The sequence below is a fragment of the Loxodonta africana genome, chromosome 2 (assembly GCF_030014295.1).
Source record: "Loxodonta africana isolate mLoxAfr1 chromosome 2, mLoxAfr1.hap2, whole genome shotgun sequence".
Taxonomy (NCBI): Eukaryota; Metazoa; Chordata; class Mammalia; order Proboscidea; family Elephantidae; genus Loxodonta; species Loxodonta africana.
This window is the reverse complement of record NC_087343.1, coordinates 156,639,605-156,662,244: the sequence shown is the minus strand read 5'-3', so window position 1 is coordinate 156,662,244 and position 22,640 is coordinate 156,639,605.

The following is a 22,640-nucleotide window of genomic DNA, read 5'->3' as shown; positions in this document are numbered from 1 at the left end:
TAGCATGTTCTATGTTCTTTCTGTCATAGTCTGTTTTACCTTGACGAGGTGTTGTCTTTATATATTCAGAAACAACTTAAACTATTTCTGTTTTGTACTGAAATTAATCCATAAAATTTACCTAATTTCAGAAGTTATTTTTGAACATCCGTGCCCAATTGAGAGGTGGTATTTGATGAACCCACTGGCAGACCTGCTTCCTCGGGTACTGAATTTATCTGAAAACAAGTATAGCCCTTCAAGGGGGAAATAATAACCTGTACGTGGCCCTGAAGCTTCCTGTGCATTTTCAATATTTTACTTAAAAAATAATAATAATAATGATTAACAGACCCTTTCTGGCCCTCTGTGGTATATTCTAATTTATTTCATATAAAAGAGCATTTTAACATAGCCAGCCCTGAGTACCTTTTTTTTTTTTTTTTTGGCAATTGAACTTTTGGAACATGTTTGTTCTCCTTGCCTTTTTACTGCCTTTACTATCCTCTTAAGTATGTTTTATTAAGCAGTATATGTTTCACTTAAGAGCTCGAAAATGTACTTTTTGAGAAAAAGGATTTTCTTGGTATTTTGTGGTGAGTGGTGCCTTATTTCTGTTTGGCCTTTAGTGTGTGTTGCGTGTGGGCCCCAAGGATTCAATGAAGCTGTTTTCTTTTGAAAAGCTGTCAGACAACACAAATTAAATCCAGTACTTGAATAGACACAGCCAAACGGGTTCAGAGAGCTCACATACATTAAAAACAAACGAAAGAGAGAGGTAGAGAGAGAATGGAAAGGGAGGGATTTTTACCATCCTCCTCTTTCTAATAAGTGTTTTCAGTTCTCCAGGGAAATGTCTAAAATGTCTTTTTTTTAGAAAATGTACATACATATGTGTTTGTATTATGTTTGTGTGTGTGTATGTTTTCTTTACCCCCATTTCTGTCCTTCAGTTGTGAAATAATTCTAGATACATCAATACTTTTTCTTGATATCAACAAAGGAGACTGCAGGATCCTGGAATGAATTAATTTGGGAGGGGCCGAGAACCATAGAAAGGATTTTCATTCACAGAACTCCCAGCCCACATCTTTGAAAAAGAGGAGAACATGGCTTGGAGATTTGAGGAGCCAGATGTTCTTCCTCACCGTTAGATGGATGTACAAGAATGCTAAAGGGAAAACGTCTAGAAGCACAGACCTGGACTCTTCCATCTTTAGCTGGGTGACCTTAGGCAAGGTAACCTCTCTAGTTCAGGTTTCCTAATCTATAAAATGGGGCTGATAACAGCACCTAACCCATGTGGTTGCCATGAAGAATAAGTGAAATGACATATTAAACCACCACATTATGTATTTTACATAGTTGTGTATAACAACTTTTGCTCGTCTGTTTCCCCATTAAACTGTTAGCTTGATAGGGGCAAAGGGATTTGTTGGTTTTGTTTACAACTAATGTAGTATCAAGGACATAGTATGCCTCAACAAATATTTGTTGAATGAATGCTGAATAAAAAGCATGTATTTTAGTAACCAGAACATATTTAGTAAGTACTTCGTAAATAGCAGCTATGATGATGCTAATTAGAGGCAGTGGTGGTAGTGGTGATGGTGGCAATGATGACTGATGGTGATGGTGACAGCAGCAGTGAGGACGGTTGTGGTAGTAATGGTGGGAGTGGCTATGATGGTTATGTAGATGAGGCAGTGGTGGTAGAAGACTGGTAGTAAAGTATAATTGTCAGGAGCAAAGTCTCTAGGAAACAGGTTGCCTTTGTTAACCCTTGGAATGCTAGCTATGGGCTAAGACCTACATCTTAATTTCCTCATCAGTGAAATGGCAATGATGATAATACCTAGAGTTATTATCTAATACCTAGAGTTATTTTGAAAATTAAATCAGTTAATATTTTAAATGTGCTTAGAATAGAAATACCTATTATTATCATTACTACTGTACTATTGCTAGTCAAGTAACTGGTCTGTAACTGCTATTATGGACTATAATTTTAAAGGAAGAGGAAGCATCTCATCAAAAAAGACATGACGAAAAGAACGATTCAATAGAAATATCAGCAAAAGAATGGAAGATGAGATTACAAATCACCAGTAATGCAAGAATTTTTCTACCTAACAAGTAATCAAAGAAATGATAAGTAAAACAATGAAGAAACGTTTCATCCATCAGATTGGCAAACATGAAGAAGAGTGATAACACCCAATGTTACCAAGGGGTTGGAGCAAGAGGTACTTTTGTACGTAACTGGTAGGAGTTTAAATTGGAAACATTTCTGGAGGCCAACTTAGCAATATATATCAATATTTTTAAAAGCTCCTTGACTTAGAACTACTAGTTTGGACAATTTAACCTAAGAAAATAATCATACTAGTGCATTATAATACATGTACCTGAATGTTAATCACATGATATAAAAGTAAACATTATAATTTACATAAGTATAGGAACTAGTTAAATATTTTTTAAGTGTACAGTTGAATATTTTTACAGTCATTATAAATAACCAATATTCACTGGCTTAGAAAGATGTCTCTGTTGTGTTGCTATGTGAAAAAAAATCAGGTTATAGGATGATTGATAATATCACATTTTTATTTTAAAACGTGTATGTATACATACATTGGTAAAAGCCTGAAAGGATATAGCTCAAATGTTTTGTTGTTAGTTGCCACTGAGTCAATTCTGACTCATCGGATTCCATGTGTATAGAGGAGAACTATAATCCATAGGGTTTTCTGTGTCCTTTCAGAAGCAGATCTCTAGGCTTTACTTCTGAGTCACTCTGGGTGGGTTTGAACCACCAATCTTTTGGTGCATAGTCCGTCATTTCACACTACCCATGTAGTGTACTCAAATATTAACAGCACACAATGATAAAAGTGGTTGCCTCTGATTTATGGGATTCAAGATCATTTTTATTTTCATCTTTATACTTTTCTGTACTTTCTGAAATTTTTGGTAAGCATGTATTACTTTTATAATGGGACAGTCAAAGGCTTTTCATCTTGAAATAAAAGACTGGTCGAGTATCTGATTAATTTAATCACTAAAAAAATTGCTATCCCCAGAATGGAGGCTCGGACCTAAAAGAGTGAGCAGTTAACAACTGTTAACACAGGGGTTAGTGACGATTAGTCTGTCCCCAACCCACTTGTGGGGCAGTAGGGCTGGTAGAATCTCCCAATGTGTTTGGTGCAATGACTGACATAAAATAATGACGGAACCGTCTAAGACCAATACGTTTTCAGAGGCTGATCTGAGATGAAACAATTTGAGCATCTTCAGAGATAGCCAGAAAAACGAGATGCAGTCTGCCAAGGGGGTGAACTGCCAAGAGGATGCCCTGTGTCTTCTCTGCATTCATTAACACCTCCTCCCCTTCAGAATGTTGTATATGTTCATTTGTCTGTTTAATCCAGTGGTTTTCAGACTTCGGTGCATCACAATCACCGTTAGAACACAGATTGCTGAGCCCCTCCTCTGGCGTTTCTGATTCAGGAGGTCTGGAGTTGGGCCTGATAATCTGTATTCCTAAAATCTTCCTAGTGGATGCAGCTTTTGGTAATCCAGGAGCCACATTTTGAGAAAAACAGGAATAACCAGCCTTCATTATCACTAATATTGTTATTTAGATTATTGTTTTTCTGAAAATCAATTATTGAAAAAAAACTATAAATAATAAAGAATATTCTAGGCTTAAATTGCCCATAGTGCAATTTTCTATTAAATCAAGGTTATTTGTTTCCATTGCCTTCTAAACCATGGCCATGTCCACATTTTTTTCATATTTGCCGTAATTACGATACAATTATGAAAAATCATAAAGTTTCTGCATATTATTAGTAGATACTTTCTCCTTATCTCCCCCAGGTAACCATGGACAGGCTGGTCCAGTATAAATCCTCCCACAGCATTCTCTGTGTTCATACAAATGTATATGAGAAACAGTATAGAAAATGGCCAATAGCTCTGACTCTGTAGATAGCCTAGGTTAAAATTCTGGCTCAACTCTTAGTAGCTTTGTCGTGGACATCTCTAGGCCTTAGAATGTTTTCTGTAGTATTAGAATGATAATGATACCTATATCAGGTTGTTGTCACATTCAAATTTGTTAACCCATGAGAAGCATCTCACACAGCCCCTGGCATATAATGTTATTGTTGGGTGCCTTAGAGTCAGTTCCAAGTCATAGTGGCCTTGTGTGTAAGAGAATGAAACATTGCCGCGTCCTGTGTCATCCTCGCTATGTTTGAATCTATTGTTGCAGCCACTGTGTCAATCCATCTCATTGAAGGTCTTCCTCTTTTTCCATGATCATCTACTTTGTCAAACATGATGTCCTTCTCCAGGAACTGGTCCCTCCTGATAACACGTCCAAAGTAGGTGAGACAAAGTCTCACCATCCTCATTCTAAAGCACATTCTGGCTGTGTGTCTTCCAAGACAGATTTGCTCCTTCTTCTGCTGGTCCAAGCTATATTCAATATTCTTCACCAACACCGTAATTCAAAGGTATCGATTCTTCATTGACCTTCCTTATTAATTCCCCAGCTTTCACACGCATATGAGGTAATTGAAAACAGAATGGCTTGGGTCAGGTGAACCTTAGTCCTTAAAGTGACATCTTTGCTATTAAGCACTTTAAAGGGGTCTTTTGCAGCCGACTTGCCCAATGCAATGCGTTCTTTGATTTCTTGACTGCTGCTTCTGTGCACACTGATTGTGGATCCAAACAAAATGAAATCCTTGAACCAATGGTACTATAGGAAGAAGCCCAAGCTGCACTAAAGTCATTAGCAAAAAATAAAGCTCCAGAAATTGACAAAATAACAATTGAGATGTTTCAACAAATGGTTGTAGCACTGGAGGTGCTCACTCATCTATGTCAAGAAATTTGGAAGAAAGCTACCCGGCCAACAGACTGGAAGAGATCCATATTTGTGCCCATTCCAAAGAAAGGTGATCCAACAGAATACACAAATTATGAAACAATATCACACTCAGGTAAAATGTTGCTGAAGATAATTCAAAAATGATTGCAGCAGTACATTGACAAGGAATTACAAGAAACTCAAGCCAGATTCATAAGAGAACGTAGAGCAAGGGATATCATTAGTGATGTCAGGTGGATCCTGGCTGAAAGCAGAGAACACCAGAAAGATGTTTTCCTGTGTTTTATTAACTATGCAAAGACATTCAACTGTGAGGATCATAACAAATTATGGATAACATTGCAAAGAATGGGAATTCCAGAATGCTTAATTGTGCTCGTGAGGAATCTGTACACAGACCAAGAGGCAGTCGTTCAAACAGAACAAGGGTATACTGCATGGTTTAAAATCAGAAAAGGTGTACATCAAGGTTGTATCCTTTCACCACACTTATTCAATCTCTATGCTGAGCAAATAATCCAAAAAGCTGAACTATATGAAGAAGGACACAGCATTGAAGGAAGACTCATTACCAGCCTGTGATTTGCAAAGGACATAACTTTGCTTGCTGAAAGTGAAGAGGACTTGAAGCACTTACTGATGGAGATTAAAGACTGTTGCATGCAGTATGGATAACACCTCAACATAAGGAAAACTATTGGCATATTATACTCAATATATGTCAGCAATTATTATTTATACACATACAGAGGTTGTTTTTACATATATTTCTCTGCACCTTGTTTTCCTCACTTAAGGCATCACGGACATTTCTCCAGGAGAAGGCATTTGGCTCTAATTTACTCTCTCACAGAGTACATTACATGCTCAACTGCTACATGAAAGGTTGAATGCTTGAGTCCACCCAGAGGTACCTTGGAACAAAGCCCTGGCAATCTGCTTCGAAAAAATCAGCCATTGAAAATCCTATGGAGCACAATTCTACTCTGATACACGTGGGGTCACTGTGAGTTGGAATCAACTCAACAGCAACTGGGAATTCTCTAATAATTGAATGATATTCTACAATAGCATAGGTGCCTCCCAATTTAGTTAACCATTCCCTTATTGATGGGTATTCTGGCTGTTACCAGATTTTACCTCTGCAAATGCTGCAGCAAAATCATGTGCCCCTCAGCACTTCAAGACAGCCAGTTCTGCTCTTTCCTTTTTCCTCAGAAACTTCCCTTTCCCCAGGCTTCTCCTCAGACAGGGATTTCTTCCACAGGCCACCTCTATAGAAGAAGAGGACATAGAACAAGGGATAGCATTGCTGATGTCAGATGGATCTTGGCTGAAAACTGAGATGTTTACCCGTGTTTTATTGACTGTGCAAAGGCACTTGAGTGTGTGGATCATAACAGATAACATTGTGAAGAATGGGAATTCCAGAACACTTAATTGTGCTCATGAAGAATCTATACCAAGACACATGATGTCCTTCCCCAGGAACTTGTTCCTCCTGAAAACTTGTCCAAAGTATGTGAGATGAAGTTTCACCATTCTTTCTTCTAAGGGGCATTCTGGCTGCACTTCTTCCAAGACAGACTTGTTCATTCTAACACAGGCCATTGGCAAAAGAAAACAGACATCAGGAAGACTCGGCAAGCTTCCACTGATGGCCATACCTAGATTTATGTATTTTATTGTGCAAGGCTCAGACACATTTAGACACTTGAAGTTAATCATTACTTGTCACAGTTTATCTGGGCTGCTCATTGTCAGCAAGTGCATGAAGACTTCAGGGCTCCATTGCCCTCTGCTTTACTTTTTTTTATTACATAGCCGTAATTTTAATATCTGAGCTCTATTGCAAGGAGAAGGTCATTTTTGTGGAGGTGAAGAAAATATAGGTGCTTGACCTAAATTAACTAGATAATTGCCTCAGTCTTTTTGATAATATATCATCAGAGGCTCCCATCCAGCTCAGACAGACATCAGTCATGGCTAAGATGACACTGTGTTTGCCAAGAAATTGAGAAACAGCAGAAGTGAATTCTTCAAGAGGCCCAGCATCTGGCAAGCCCACAAACTCCCCAAACCTGAGTCTTTGATCTCCTGCCTCTGAATAGCCTGCCCTGACTGGAGCAGAGCTGTTGGCTTGGTTATCTGCCTACTCACCTCACTATTAAGGGTCATTATTACAGTGATGCATGTCCACTATATGCCAGTCCCCACAAGAGCCAAGCTGGCAGCAGTAGCGCATACCAACGGCATGGCGTTTCTGCCTGACTTGACAGCAGGCTTTTATAAAAGTGGAATTGTAAGTTCTTCCTAGCAAAGCTACACACAACCTCAAGTCTTTTCTTGCTAGAATCTGTGTAAAAGCCACCTACCACTGAGTTCAGTCAGCATCACTGTTAGGTGGCAATTTTGAGAACTGTCACCTCCCTAATTCTGCCTTTTACAAACCTGGGTTCCAGAGAAGGTGTTAAAAGGTGCTCTGTTTTGGGGGGAGGGGGAGGATAGAAAAGGTCAAGTGCATGTGGAAACCCACTGCATATGCTGTCCCCTCTTGGACAGACACAGTGAAGATTAGCATACTGAAGGCTCTCCAGAGACCTACAGTCCAGACGCACATAAACTTTGTCTTCCCCAGTGTTTTCCAATGACATTTGAGCACCCAATTCTTTTTAAGAAGAACTCCATTAAGGCTACAAAACCACATTCTCCTCAGCGGCTATCACCCCCAGTAGTAAAAGTGACAAATCCAGAATACAGAGGGCAGTAGCATCTTAAGGAATTCCTTTGACTTCGTGACATTGCCCCTGCCTCAAACCCTATCTTGAGAGTCCCAGAACAACCCGGCTCAGAAAAGTTTTAACAAAGAGTTTACAAAGCTCCAAAATGAAAATCCCCCAAAATATTTTCCACCAATTCCAGCCTCCTCGTACACACCATAACTTCCCATATCATCATGAAGTTAGGAAGGAAGGAGGGAAACTATCAGAAGAGACAATACCTTTGTACTGTTAGGTCTCACCTCATCTTTTAAAATGGCCAAGGGGCCATGGCCAGACTCCTTTGAACCCTTACTAGATCTCAAAAATCTGGAATGTATAGATACCCAGTGCCGTCGAGTCGATCCCGAGGAATTTATAGATAGATGGCCAAAAAATACAATATTTATCTCTCCCCACCTATACCCTTGTTTACAAAAGGCTGAAATTAAGCCCTCAGGTCTAAAGACAGACATTTGCTTAATAGAAATAGCCTAACATAATTAAAAGAAAGGAAAGCTGCAATAGGCACGTTCAGAGCCGTACCACCGTTGACAAGTTAGGTACTTTATGTAACAAACATTTACTAAAAACTTACCATATTCTTAGGGTATGTGTTGTGATTTCCTCTTCTGTGGCTGTATGTGTACTTCAAGGAGTGATTTAATGAAAGTAAAAGTAAAAATAAGTAGTAACTAGAAGATTCATGTGATGGGGGTTTCTAAAAATTGGGTTTACAGATGACAGAGTTAAGAAAAATAAAATGAACTTTAAAAAAAGAAAAGAGCTTGCCAGATGAAGGGAAGACTTTCAGTCACATACGAAACTGAATTCTACCATCATGATGTGGTGTGTAATTTCTTAAACACAGTATAGTTCTCTCTGTTTATTCAAAGAATACCACCATGTTGGTCAGAGAATGAATTAGATAATATGGGAAAAACCAGCTCTTTGAAATCTAATTCTTTATGGTGGGATGGAATGTTAAGCCAGAATCTTCCTTTTCCTCTACTTACTTACCACTCTTTGCCCAAAACGGGTTGGAATTAATGACCATACCATCGGAAGAACGAGGGAATCCACAGTGTGTAAGTAGAACTCAGGCTTTGAAAAAAAAGAAGTTTGAATCCAATTGCTCTTAGAAATTGTTCATGAAGTAAGTCTGGTTTAACCAACTACCTGGGAAGTTTATTCCTGAGATGACAAGTTTCAGCTCAACTAAGTAGGTCTTCTTTCTTCCCTTCAACAAGCACCATTTATGTTTTCAAAATCATAATTGCTGTTTTATAAAATGTTAGAGCCAATTTAACAGTTTCATTAATCTGAGAGAAAGTATTGGAATCTCAGAGAGGAGCACAGAACTAGATAATAAAGAGCTCCTAGGGTGAACATGTATTATATATAATTATATTCTTGGGGGAAAAAAAGTCTAATGGCGATGAGCATGCAACTTGCTTATGCCCATTAAAATATACAATTTACAATGAGAGCGTCTCATCACTAAAAAATGTTTGAAGTTGATTGGCAAGAAAAAGCATAGGAGACAAGGCAAGGTCTGGTCGAAGCTAACTATCCCTCTGGAATAATAATACAATTTATAACAAATAGTGCTTTCCAGAGGCTGCTAGAATTAAAATGAGAGATGCTGAATTCTCTTATCTTTCCCACCATCTAACCACGAAATATTACTTCATAGCCCTTGTACCCACTAGAATACCCCAGTCGAGATTATCTGTGACCCCTACAGCTTTCCTTCTGGTTTGGCACCTCTTCTGTAACTTTAATCAAGAATCTCAGTTTAGCTAAAATTCTTTCTTTTTTTTTTTTTTCATTTCTTTAAATTCTGCTTTAAGTGAAAGTTTACAATTCAAGTCAGTTTCTCACGCAAAAACTTATATACACAGTGTTATGTTACCCTAGTTCCTCTCCCTACACTGCTCCTCTCCACCCTGTACCTCCCGTGTCCATCCAGGCAGTTCCTGTCCCCCTCTGCCTTTTCATCTCGCCTCCAGATGGGAGCTGCCCACATAGTTTCATGTGTCTACTTGAGCTAAGATGCACACTCCTCACCAGTATCATTTTATGCCTTATAGTCCAGTCTAATCTTTGCCTGAAGAGCTGGATTCAAGAATGGTTTTAGTTTTGGCTAACAGAGAGTCGGGAGGCCATGACCTCTGGGGTCCCTCCAGTCTCAGTCAGACTGTTCTTTTCACTAGGACTTGAGGTCTACATCCCACTTTTCTCCTGCTCCATCAGGGATTCTCTGTTGTTTTCTCTGTCAGAGCAGTCATTGGTGGTAACTGGGCACCGTCTAGTTTTTCCAGTCCCAGGCTGATGGAGTCTCTGGTTTATGTGGCCCTTTCTTTCTCTTGGGCTCATATTTTCCTTGTATCTTTGGTGTACTTCATTCTCCTTTGCTCCAGGTGGGTTGAGACAAATTGATGCATCTTAGGTAGCCACTTGCTATTAGCTAACATTCTTCATGGTTTTATCTTCAAATATGGACTGAGAAAAGTAAATTCAAAGACTATGCCAGGAATGGCAAAGTCATCAGATTCATTGTCAGAAAGAACTTATCAAGATCTATCCTGAAGTACAATGCTGTCAGAGATAGGATAATGTCCATATGCCTACAAGTACTTTGGACTTCTCAGGAGGGACCAGTCTCTGAAGAAGGACATCATGCTTGGTAAAGTAGAGGGTCAAGGAAAAAGAGGAAGACCCTCAACGAGATGGATTGACACAGTGGCTGCAACAAGGGGCTCCACGTAGCAACAATTGTGAGGATGGTGCAGGATTGAGCATGTTTTGTTCTGTTGTACATAGGGCCACAATGAGTCGGAACAGACTCAACAGCACCTAACAACAACACAAGGAAGACCATTTAATATGACTATTATTCAAATGACAAAGTTGAAGAAATTGATTTTTACCAAGTTCTGCAGTCTGAAATTGATCAAACATGCAATCAAGATGCATTGATAATTACTGGCAATTGGAATGTGAAGGGTGGAAACAAAGAAGAAGAATCAGTAGTTGGAAAATATGGCCTTGGTGATAGAAATGACACCAGAGATCAGATAAAAGAATTTTGCAAGACCAACAACCTATTCATTGGAAATACCTTTTTGCAACAACTTAAACAGCAACTATACATGTGTACCTCACCAGATGAAATACACAAGAATCAAATTGACTACATCTGTGGGAAGAGATGATGGAGAAGCTGACTGCAGAACAGACCATGAACTTGCTCATATGCAAGTTCAAGTTGAAGCTGAAGAAAATTAAAACAAGTCCATGAAAGCCTAAGTACAACCTTGAGTATATCCCACCAGAATTTAAAGACCAGACCACCTCAGTATCTAGGGGAGGGTCTGCCACAGAGCGCATCAACAGTAAATATGTATTGAATGATTGCTCTCTTTGAATTGTCTCATTTAATAGCCTTTTCATCAAGGAAGAAAGACAAGAAGAGAGACTAAAGGAATATTCTCTGGTATCCTGCATAAGTAAATAAAATCACCCACATGTAGATTTAAACTTAAGACTTTGGTCTTCTTAATATGTGGTCTATAACAGGTCCTAGTCTTCTTTTCAAGTCAGTGCCCCATCTGTCTTCTGATTCAATAGATGACGATGGAGGGGTGTAAACAAGTTTACTTCACTGTCGTTGTTGTTATGTGCCATTGAGCCAGTTCTGACTGATAGCAGGCATGTGTACAACAGAACGAAATACTGCCCGGCCCTGCGCCATCCTCACTATCCTTGCTATGTTTGAGACCATTGTTGCAGCCAGGGTGTCGGTCCATCTCACTGAGGGTCTTCCTCTATTCCTCTGACCCTCTGCTTTACCAAGCATAATGTCTTTATCCAGAGACTGGTCCCTCCTGATAACATACCCAAGGTACTTGAGATGAAGCCTTGCCATGTTCGCTTCTAAGGAACATTCTGGCTATGCTTCTTCCAAGCAGAGTTGTTCTACTGGCAGGCTATAGTATATTCAATGTTCTTTGCCAGCACCATAATTCAAATGCACCAGCTCTTCTTCAATCTCCCTTACTGTTGTCCAGCTTTCACATGCATATAAGGCAATTGAAAATATCCTGGCTTCGGTCAAGCCCACCTTAGTCCTCAAAGTGACATCTTTGCCTTTTAACACTTTAAAGAGGTCTTTTGCAGCAGATTTGCCCAATGCAATGTGTCTTTTGATTTCTTGACTGTTGCTTCCATGGGCGTTGATTGTGGATCCAAGTAAAATGAAATTCTTCACAACTTCAATATTTTCTCTGTTTATCATTATGTGATGTTGCTTATTGATCCAGTTGTAAGGATTTTTGTTTTCTTTATGTTAAGACATAATACACACTGAAGGCTGTAGTCTTTGATCTTCATCAGTAAGTGCTTCAAGTCCTTTTCACTTTCAGCAAACAGTGTTATGTCTTCTGCATATCACAGGTTGTTGATGAGTCTTCCTCCAATCCTGATGCCACATTCTTCTTCATGTAGTATAGCTTCTCAGATTATTTGCTCAGCATACATACAGACTGAAAAAGTATGGTGAAAGGATACAACCCTGACACACACCTTTCCTGGTTTTAAACCATACAGTACCATTTCATTCTGTTCAGAAGACCGCCTCTTGGTCTATGTACAGGTTCCTCATGAGCACAATTAAGTGTTCTGGAATTACCATTCTTAACAAAGTTATTCAGAATTTGTTATGATCCACACAGTCGAATGCCTTTGCATAGTCAATAAAGCACAGGTAAACATCCTTCTGGTATTCTCTGCTTTCAGCCATGATCCATCCGACATCAGCAATGATATCCTTTGTTCTATATCTTCTTCTAAATCCAGCTTGAATTTCTGACAGTTCCCTGTTGATGTACTACAGCAACTGTTTTTTAATTACCTTCTGCAAAATTTTACTTGGGTGTGATATTAATGATATTGTTCCACAGTTAAGGAGCTCTGGCAGCACAATGGTTAAAGAGCTCAGCTGCAAACCAAAAGGTCTAAGGTTTGAAACCAGCTGTTGCTCCACAGAAGAAAGACATGGCAGCCTGTTTCCATAAATATTACAGCCTTGGAAACCTTATGGGGCAGTTCTTCTCTGTCCTACAGGGTCAGTCTGAGTCAGAATCAACTCAGTGGCAGTGGGCTCGGTTTGATTTTTGATCTGATAATTTCTGCATTTCTTTGGATCACCTTTCTTTGAAATGGGCACAAATATGGATCTCTTCCACCTGGTTGGCCAGGTATCTGTTTTCCAAATTTCTTGGCATAGATGAGTGAGCACTTCCAGCACTGCATCCATTTGTTGAAACAACTCAATTGGTATTCCATCAATTCCTGGAGCCTTGTTTTTCATTAATATCTTCAGTACAGTTTGGACTTTTTCCTTCAGAACCATCAGTTATTGATCATATGCTACCTCCTGAAATAGTTGAACACTGACAAATTCTTTTTGGTACAGTGACTCTGCATTTCTTCTATCTTCTTGTTGATGCTTCCTGCATCATTCAACATTTTGCCCATAGAATCCTTCAATATTGTAGCTTGAGACTTGAATCTTTTTTCCAGTTCTTTCAGCTTGAGAAATGCCACGCACGTTCTTATCTTTTGTTTTTCTAACTCCATGTCTTTGCACATTTCATTATAATATTTTACTTTGTCTTCTCAAGCCACCCTTTGAAATTTTCTATGCAGCTCTTTTACTTCATCATTTCTTCCTTTCGCTTTAGCTACTTTATGTGTAAGGGCAAATTTCAGTCCCTTCTAACATCCGTTTTGGTCTCTTCTTTTTTTTCCTCTCTTTTTAATGATCTTTTGCTTTCCTTATGTATGATGTCCTTGATGTCGTCCCACAACTTGTCTGGTCTTCAGTCATTAGCGTTTAATACACAAAATCTATTTTTGAGATGATCTCTAAATTCTGGTGGGATATATTCAAGGTCATACTTTGGCTCTGGTGGACTTGTTTTACTTTTCTTCAGCTTCATCTTGAACTTGCATATGAGCAATTGATGGTCTGTTCCACAGTCAACCCCTGGCCTTGTTCTGACCAATGATATTGAGCTTCTTCCTTGTCTCTTTCCATAGATGTAGTCCATTTGATTCTTGTGTATTCTATCTGATAAGGTCCACGTGTATAGTCACTGTTTATGTTGTTGAACTAGGTCTTTGGTCTTGCAAAATCCTATCAAGTAATCTCCAGCATCATTTCTATCACCAAGGCTGTATTTTCCAACTACTGATCCTTCTTCCTTGTTTCCAACTTTCTCATTCCAATCACCAGTACTTACCAATGCATCTTGATTGCATGTTTGATCAATTTCAGACACAGAACTTGGTAAAAAATCTTCAATTTCTTCATCTTTGGCATTAGTAGTTGTGTAAATTTGAATGATAGTCATATTATCTGGTCTTCTTTACAAGAATATGGGTATTATCCTATCACTGACAGCATCGTGCTTCAGGGTAGATCATAAAATGTTCTTTTTTGATGATGAATGTGACACCTTTCCTATTCAATTTGTCCTTCCTGGCATAATAGACCATATGAATGTACAATTCAAAATGGCCAATGCTAGCCTATTTCAACTCACTGTTGCCTAAGATGGAAGCCCTGGTGGCATAGCGGTTAAGTGCTATGTCTGCTAACCAAAGGGTCAGCAGTTTGAATCCACCAGGCACTCCTTGGAAACCCTATGGGGCAGTTCTACTCTGTCCTATAGTGTTGCTATGAGTCAGAATCGACTCAATGGGTTTTTTTTTTTATTATTATTGCCTAGGATATTGATCTTCAAGTGTTCAATTTCATTTTTGACAACTTCCAAGTTCCCTAGATTCATGCTTCATACCTACCTGATTCCAATTACCGATGGATGACTGCAGCTCTTCTCATTTTGAATCATGCCATATCAACAAATGAAGGTCCCAAAAGCTTTACTCCATCCATGTCATTAAGGCCAACTCTACTTTGAGGAGGCAGCTCTTCTCCCACTGCACTTTGAGTGCCTTCCAGCCTGAGGGGCTCATCTTCTGACCCAATATCAGACAGTGTTCTGCTGCTATTCGTAAGGGTTTCACTGGCTGATTTTTCAGCAGCAGATCACCAGGTACTTCTTCGTAGTTGGTCTTAATCTAGAAGCTCTGCTGAAGCCTGTCCACCATAGGTGACCCTGCTGGTATTTGAAATACCAGTGGCATAACTTCCAGCACCACAGCAACATGTAAGCCACCACGGTATGACAAAATAATATATGAGTAGTGGATATGAAAATTAGTCCATCAAAAAACAGTAAATGCCCACCACAGCCATTGGGAACTTGTACTTCAACCTGCATTCACTGTCTTAGGTAAGGCCAAATCTCCGTACTCTCCTGTGAGTTGGATCTCAAACAGGTGATCCCTGGTTGCCCAGCACTAGAACCTACCCTCCTACAAGCCAGCTTTCTACAAGGAGACTAAATGGGAGATAATTTGATGCTTTTTGTTTAGGAAGTCTAGTCATGGACCATATTTTCTGCCTCTAAACTCAGTGCTTTTGTGTGTGCCAATGCTTTTAGCCCAACTATCCCCGGCTATTTTCTAACACTCCCTTCCAGTTCTTACACCTGCTCTAATTTTTCAGCCATAAGTGTTAGGAAAAAGACTGTTCCAGGAACAATCAGGAAATAGCCCAAACCCAATCAGTCAAATAACCCTAATCATCATCACCACCATTATTGTTACCTTCTTCTTCATTACCTTAAAAGAGAGTGGCAAAGGTCAATCTGGCCTTAAAAAGATGGGTTCCAGCAAGCTGAAATTTTTTGTGAGTTTCACCTGTGCTGTTTCATACTGAAAACCCACATTCTCCTTATTCCTTTTACTACACTTGATATGCTAGTTCAAGAAAATAAGCTTTCAGGAGCTTTTCTGGAATAACTTAAATGGCAAGTTGGAAATCAAATGGCTCTGACACAACAGAGATTTGATGAGTTAACTGCCAATGAACCATATGGATGAAATTCTTCCTGAAGCATATGTGGGTGTGTTTAAGGGTAGAAGTACTTGAGGCAAAACACATTTCAAGCTTTTCAAAAACCCATACATTTATTTGTAAGATCATTTGATGCTTTTTTTTCCTAACTTCAAATCTATTTCTTTTTTCAAGGATGAAGAGTTCCTGGTCCTTTCTAGGCACTTTCCCCCTTTGTTTCTGTGTAGGAGGCACGCTCTTATTTTCAGAAGGAGATAAGGTCCAACTACAGAAACTCAGATCTTAAGTCTATAAGCAAGGCAGCAGGCTGGAAGAAAAAGATGCTGTGAAATTCAGTCTCAGAGTAAATGATATTGGGCTCCCTTGTTCAACTCTAGCAGTCTCCCATTGTTGTTGTTAGTTGCCATCAAATTAACTCTGATTCATGGTGACCTTACATTGCTCTAGAATACCTGTAGTCAAATTATCCTACTGATTTTCACAGATTTTATGATCAATTCTTTTTTTTATGAACTGCTATCAAGCCAAGTTTTCCAGTCCCAAAATGTAATCCATCACTGGCTTTTGAAATTAAATGCAGGAATGTATCATAATTTTCATTAGCCCATCTTGTTGGTTTTGATTCATTACGTTAGCATATTAAGGTTATTTTGGATCTAATTCAAACACTCAGAATAGTTACATCATACAAGGGGTCCAACGTCAGTGTATTTAGTGTTTAGTCTGTTATCAATGGCACTCAAGATAAGGCTCAGAATCCTCAAATAGTGTTCCAGCTTCTGCTACCAATCCATCTAAGTTGGCATTTGAGATTAAATCTATTCACAGTGCCTGCTTTAGATGTTCCTTTTTCTCTTCATTAGAATTATCCACAAGTGGGTAGTCAGAGTTACAATCTTTAGTGTCTACATTTCTCTTGGTCTAGATCTAGAATTTTTAGAATTTCTTTCCATAAAAAGGCAGCCTAAGATGAGTCATTTGAAGGCTATTTTCCCCAAACCTCAAACACACATGTGACTTCTCAGAATCTCCTAGCTTTGAATATGGAGCCACCTCCTCCCTGAATCCCCTAACCTTGATGGTAGGATCACCTTCTCCAACAGTCCCACACTTTTGATGATGGGGCCATCTTCTCCTAGAATCCCCTAGTTTTGATGGCAGGGTCACTTCTCCCAGGTTCCTTCCCACATCACCAATCAGTTGCCTGTTCCTGGTGAGGGAAATGATATTATCTTTCACGGTTTCTTTCATACCTGAACTGAGAAAATCAAAGCAAGTCAATAATTTATCAAGATTTATAGAAAGAATAAAAGGCATTTGATTGTTAACTGTGGTTTCTATTGATACCAGCTGAGGTGGAAGAATACTGAAAATGCTTTCTTAATAACAGGTTATATAGACTGAAGGCAAAAAAAATACTGTTTCTTCCATTTTATATCCAAAAGTCTCATCCTACCATGTGTTACTAGTATCTATGAGATAGTTTTTGCTTTCTTGTGTTCCAGTATCAAATTGATTTTATTACCTCCAATTTTTTGTATACACACTGTAAATTAGTGAGAGCAGGGATTTCGACTTCTTATTCATCTTCATAACCCCAGTGCTAAGCATGCTAAGCATGATGTCTTAAAAAAAAAAAAGCATGATGCCTAGCACATATTAAACACTCAATACACATTTGATGTATAAATGAATATATATATGAGATTGAAACTATTAAATATTTTCTATTGTTTGCTTCTGAGAAGTATTAAGTTTATCCTCTAATATTGTTTTTACATAAAAAGCAGTTTGAAAAATAATAAATAAGTGCTTTATTTATCAAACTTGATTTTCTGAATTTGGCGAATCACAATAATTTACCTTGAAAATGAAGGTGGGAGTTGTCGATCTATAGCTTCACTCCCATCTCTTCCAACTCTTAACCCACCCCACAACAATACCACATAGCAGCAGAACAATGAAGACAGTTAAGAGAGCATGTTCTTAGAGTATTTTTTTCAATAACAGGAAATGAGTTGCTCATATAGCTATCCACACTGTCCCTTTAATACCTCTCATATCCAAGAACACTTTTTGCTAGGTGGCTGGTGTGGGTTTGGCCTGCCAATCAGTCCTGGAATTAAAGAGGACAAAGTGGCTCCCATAAAAAAGAAATCATCAGATTGATCTTGCTTGGCAGACTCCCAGTACGGCTAACCATCCATTGATAATCTCTTAACCTTGCACCATGCATCCAAAACAAACAAAAACAGTGCCTGATGCCAAAACGAAGGAGAATGTGAGATACGTCTGCCACATTTACCTTTCCAACAAAAGACAAAATGAAAACAAGGATGTAATATAAAAAGCATGGATTTAGTAAAACCACAGTAGTTAAGTCACTTTGGGTACAAAGTGTATGTTTTTGAATGTACCTGGTACTTTCAAATCAGGACATTATAATAACTGAAAATTACAGGGCAGTGATGGAGCACAGTCTGTGAAGTTATGCAGACCTGAGTTTGAGTTCCTGTTATATCACTTTCTGTGTGCCCCAAACAAATTACGTAACCTCTCTGTGCCTCAATTTTCTCAGCTATGAAGGGAGATACTAACAGTTTCTTTTTCTTTAGGTTGTTATAAGACTTAAGATCACCATTGCCCAACATGATTAATGTAATTGATATCACTAAGTTGTACTCCTGAAAAATGTTGAATTGGCAAATGTTGTGTTATAAGAGAAATCTGTGAGAGCTAGAACTGGACAGGACTGCCTTGTTTTTCTGGGTCTCACAAGTTTTCCGCCTTTGACAAGGTACAGCCTTACCATTTTTCTCTCTCTCTGTTTTAGTGGAATATATTTGAGTTTTCCTTCTGTGACAGGTTTCCACCTTACAAAGTTTCTGGCTTTTGCAAGTTATACATATTTACAATGATAAAAATAAATAAATGGGAAAAAATAAGTGAGATAGATACCCATATTTTACACAAATAACACGTTATACATTTTTTTGCCAACCAAGCCCTCCCCCAGGAGATATTTTCCTAAGCACACTATGATAATTTTTTTACATGTTGCTGTGAAAAAAATTAGCATTTTTCACTTAGGAAACTACCTCACAGGGGGCACAGATGGCAAAAAAAACATATAGCACCTGTGTTATTTGTATAAAAATATAGAAATCCAGGTAAAGCACTCAGAGAGTGCCTACCACAGGGAAATAACTGGTGTTTACTACTGTAGCCATGATTATGATATTAATCCAAGGGAAAAATCAATTTGGCAGAAAGTTTGATGAATTGAATCAAAATAGCACTGAAGCGTCTTATCACCGAGAACATAGCTTTTCTGAGAAATTAGCCAACCAGCAAGCCCAACAGCTAATTGCAATTCACTTGAAATGAAACACAGAAAAATATGCCATTGTTAGAACCAGGATAGAGAATTCCTAATGAGGATGGAGACAGTGGTTTGAAGAAGCAAAAAGCTATGTGAATCCAGTGTGCTGTGAACAGAACCTCTGACTGGGGGTCCCAGACAAAAACATAGCCTGAACACCTTCATGGCTCCACCTGAAAGCGGGGCCAGAGCCCCAAGAAGCTAGAGAATTGTCATATGCCTGACCTCTGGTAGCTGACAAAATGGCGCTTTGGGATACAGACATTCCTTTGGGACACAAGAACTGAACAGGATCCTTTCCAGGACATTATAAAGGAGGATCTCATGGGATGCTACCCTTAGCGTACTCCAAGGTGCCTGAGATTGGGTCTGCAAAGTAGAGGGCCCTCCAGTGGAAGCTCACACCACACACGGGTCTATGTTTTATTAATTTCATTACTGGAGATCCTGTAGGGGCCAAAGTGAACAGGTCCTGGCCTCATGGGGCTCACAGATCAGAGAGGCCTTTACAGGGATTGACATGACAATATAGGCTGATGGGTACCATGACAGGAATATGTTCAGAGTATTTATGGATTAAAAAAAAAGAAACATGTTACCCAGTCTTGAGGAAGAAGAGACTTCTTAGAGAAAAAATCTATGATGGGACATGAAGAATGAATAGGGATTAGAAAGGAAATGGGACCAGAGTGGGGAGAATTCCAGCCAGAGGAACAAGCATGGGCAAAGGTCCAGAGAGAGGTGGCAACTGGGCATCGAAGAGTAATTAGAAGATGATCTGTGCAGCTGCAGCAGCACTGAGCATGGAGTGTGTTCATTGTTGTGAAGGATGTTGTGGTTAGCTGCCATCAGTTTGGCCCCCAACTCACAGCAACCATATGTACAACGGGATCAGACCATTGTAATACAGAGGGTTTTTAGCTGATTTTTCAAAGTAGATCAACAAGCCTTTCTTCCTAGTCTATCTTAGTCTAAAAGCTCTACTACAAATTGTTCAGCATCATAGCAACACATAATAAGCCTCCACTGACAGACCGGTGGGGGCTGTGTTTGAGCTGCATCGGCCAAGAATCAAAACCAAGTTTTCTGTATGAAAGGCAAGAGCTCTGCCACTGAACCAAGGATTGTTGTTGTTAGGTGCCATCAAGTTGGTTATGACTCATAGTGACCGTATATGCAACAGAATGAAACACTGCCCAGTCCTACACCATCCTCACGATCATTGCTATGTTTGAGCTTATTGTTGCAGCCACTGTGTCAATCCAACTCAAAGGTTTTTTTTTTCTTCTGCCAACCCTCTACTTTTCCAGGCATGACGTCCTTCTTCAAGGAGTGGTCCCTCCTGAGAGCATGTCTAAAGTACGTAAGATGAAGTCTCACCATCCTCCCTACTAAGGAGCATTCTGGCTGTACTTCCTCCAAGACAGATTTGTTTGTTCTTCTGGCCATCCATGGTATATTCAATGTTCTTCACCAACACCATAATAACAAGGATACCAAACATTAATATGCACTTGACCTGTGCTAGGCCCTGTGCCAAGTAGACTCATTATGAATATCAACTCGTTAAATCAGCAAAGGAACCCTATAAGCTAAAGACTACGCTTCATTTTACTGATAGGAAAATTGAAAATTAGAGAGGTTAGGATTTGAGATATTAAGCCCTGAGCCCAAGGTCTCACATCTTGTAAGTGAGCTGGGATTTCTACCCAGGCAGTATGGCTTCAGGGCTCACCTTCTTAATCACTGCACCTCCCCAAAGGTATGGGGTTCCTGCTACTGCAGGGCAGCTGTACCCATTGGTTTTAAGACTCGGGATTGGAAAGTGTTTTTTCTGAACTTTATGGCTTGCCTAAAGTTAAATAGAAATCAAACTAACCTTTCCACAGAGGGGAAAAACTACAAATATTTTTCTGAGTGACAAAAGGTAAGACCACAGGTTATAACCTCTACATAATTCTGACACAGGCTTTAGCTCCATAAACTCCCAATTCTTGGAAAGTTTTGAGACTATTTTGAAATCCTTCAGGTAGAAAAACTCTTATCTGAGAGGACTGATCCCATCTGGGACCAAAGTTTCTAAGGGTGCCTGAAGGAACTTTTTACCTAAACTCTGAGCTTCCCAGGTGGCTATTTGAGAAAGAAGAAAAGTTACTGTGTATACATAACTTTTCAACTCACAAATAACCAACAGCAGTATTGACCACTGTCTAAGCCACCTAGCTTAGAGCACTGTCTAAGTCACAGCACCTGGCACAGCACCTTACCTGTCATAGGTGATCAAAGAAATATTGGAGATGAATGAATATATAAGAACATGAATAAATGAATGAAAGAAGTTTCAAGTGTTGTTTGCTGGTTTGTTTATTTGTTGGCTTTCTCCTCAGGATGAGATATAATGATATAAACAGAGACATCTCTGACATAGGAACAGATACAACTACTATATTACAAATTAATATGAATTATAATAGTATAATTATAGTAAGTATTGCCATAGAATATTAATTACAATATATAATATACTTTATATAACTATGCAGCAATTAACAATAATAACACAATAGTAACCATTATGACAGCTAACATCTACTTTATGTACTGTATTGTAATATAATTATAACAGTAATAACAATTGCTATTATAGCTAACATCTATTGAACACTTACCATGTGCCAAACTCTGTGTTAATTATTTCACACTTTATGTGCTTATAACAGTCCTATAAGACAGTGTTATGGATTGAATTGTGTCCCCAAAAAATATGTGCTGTAACTCCTAACCTCCATTCCTGTGGTTATAATCCCATTTAGGAATGGGTTATCTTTGTTTTGTTAATGAAATAGGATTAGTATAGGGTATGTCTTAAGCCTACCTTTTCTGGGATATAAAAGAGATTAAACAAGCAAGCCAAAGAAGCAGAGATGGGGGAAGAGAGATGCCAAGCCACATGAAGACTGTCCAGAAGTAGAAGTTCAAAGAGACAAGGATCTTCCTCCAGAGCTGACAGAGACAGAAAGCCTTCCCCTAAAATGAGAGCCTGAATTCAGACTTCTAGCCTCCTAAACTGTGAGAGAATAAATTTCTGTTTGTGGTATTTCTGTTGTAGCAGAACTACATAACTAAAACAGGCAGGTACTATAATTTTTTCCTATTTACAGATTATGAAAGTAAGGTACACAGATGTTAAACATCACCCAAGCCACACAGCTAATAAATCAATCTGTGATTATTCTAGAAAATACCTGAAAAATGGTGATGCATTGATGCCCTAAGGCTGGTTGAGGATATTTGATGGAACTGACCAGTTAGTTTGGCTTAGCCAGACCAAAAGTCCCAGTAGCTTACAGCCTCACACCAAAGTTCTCCAGGCATAGCTTATCAATAATAATAAGAACATGAATGGGGCTCCCATATGCTTGGTACTGGACTTACTTTGGATGTATTATCTCATTCAGTCTTCCCGACAACCACTGGAGGTGGGTGCCACTATTACCCCCCATTTTATAGATGAAAAAACTTTTGCACAAAGAGTTTGAGAAACTTGCCCAGGCCATACAACTAGTAAGTAGTGGAGTCTTACTAGGAATACACTCAGGCAGTCTGATACTAAACTCCATG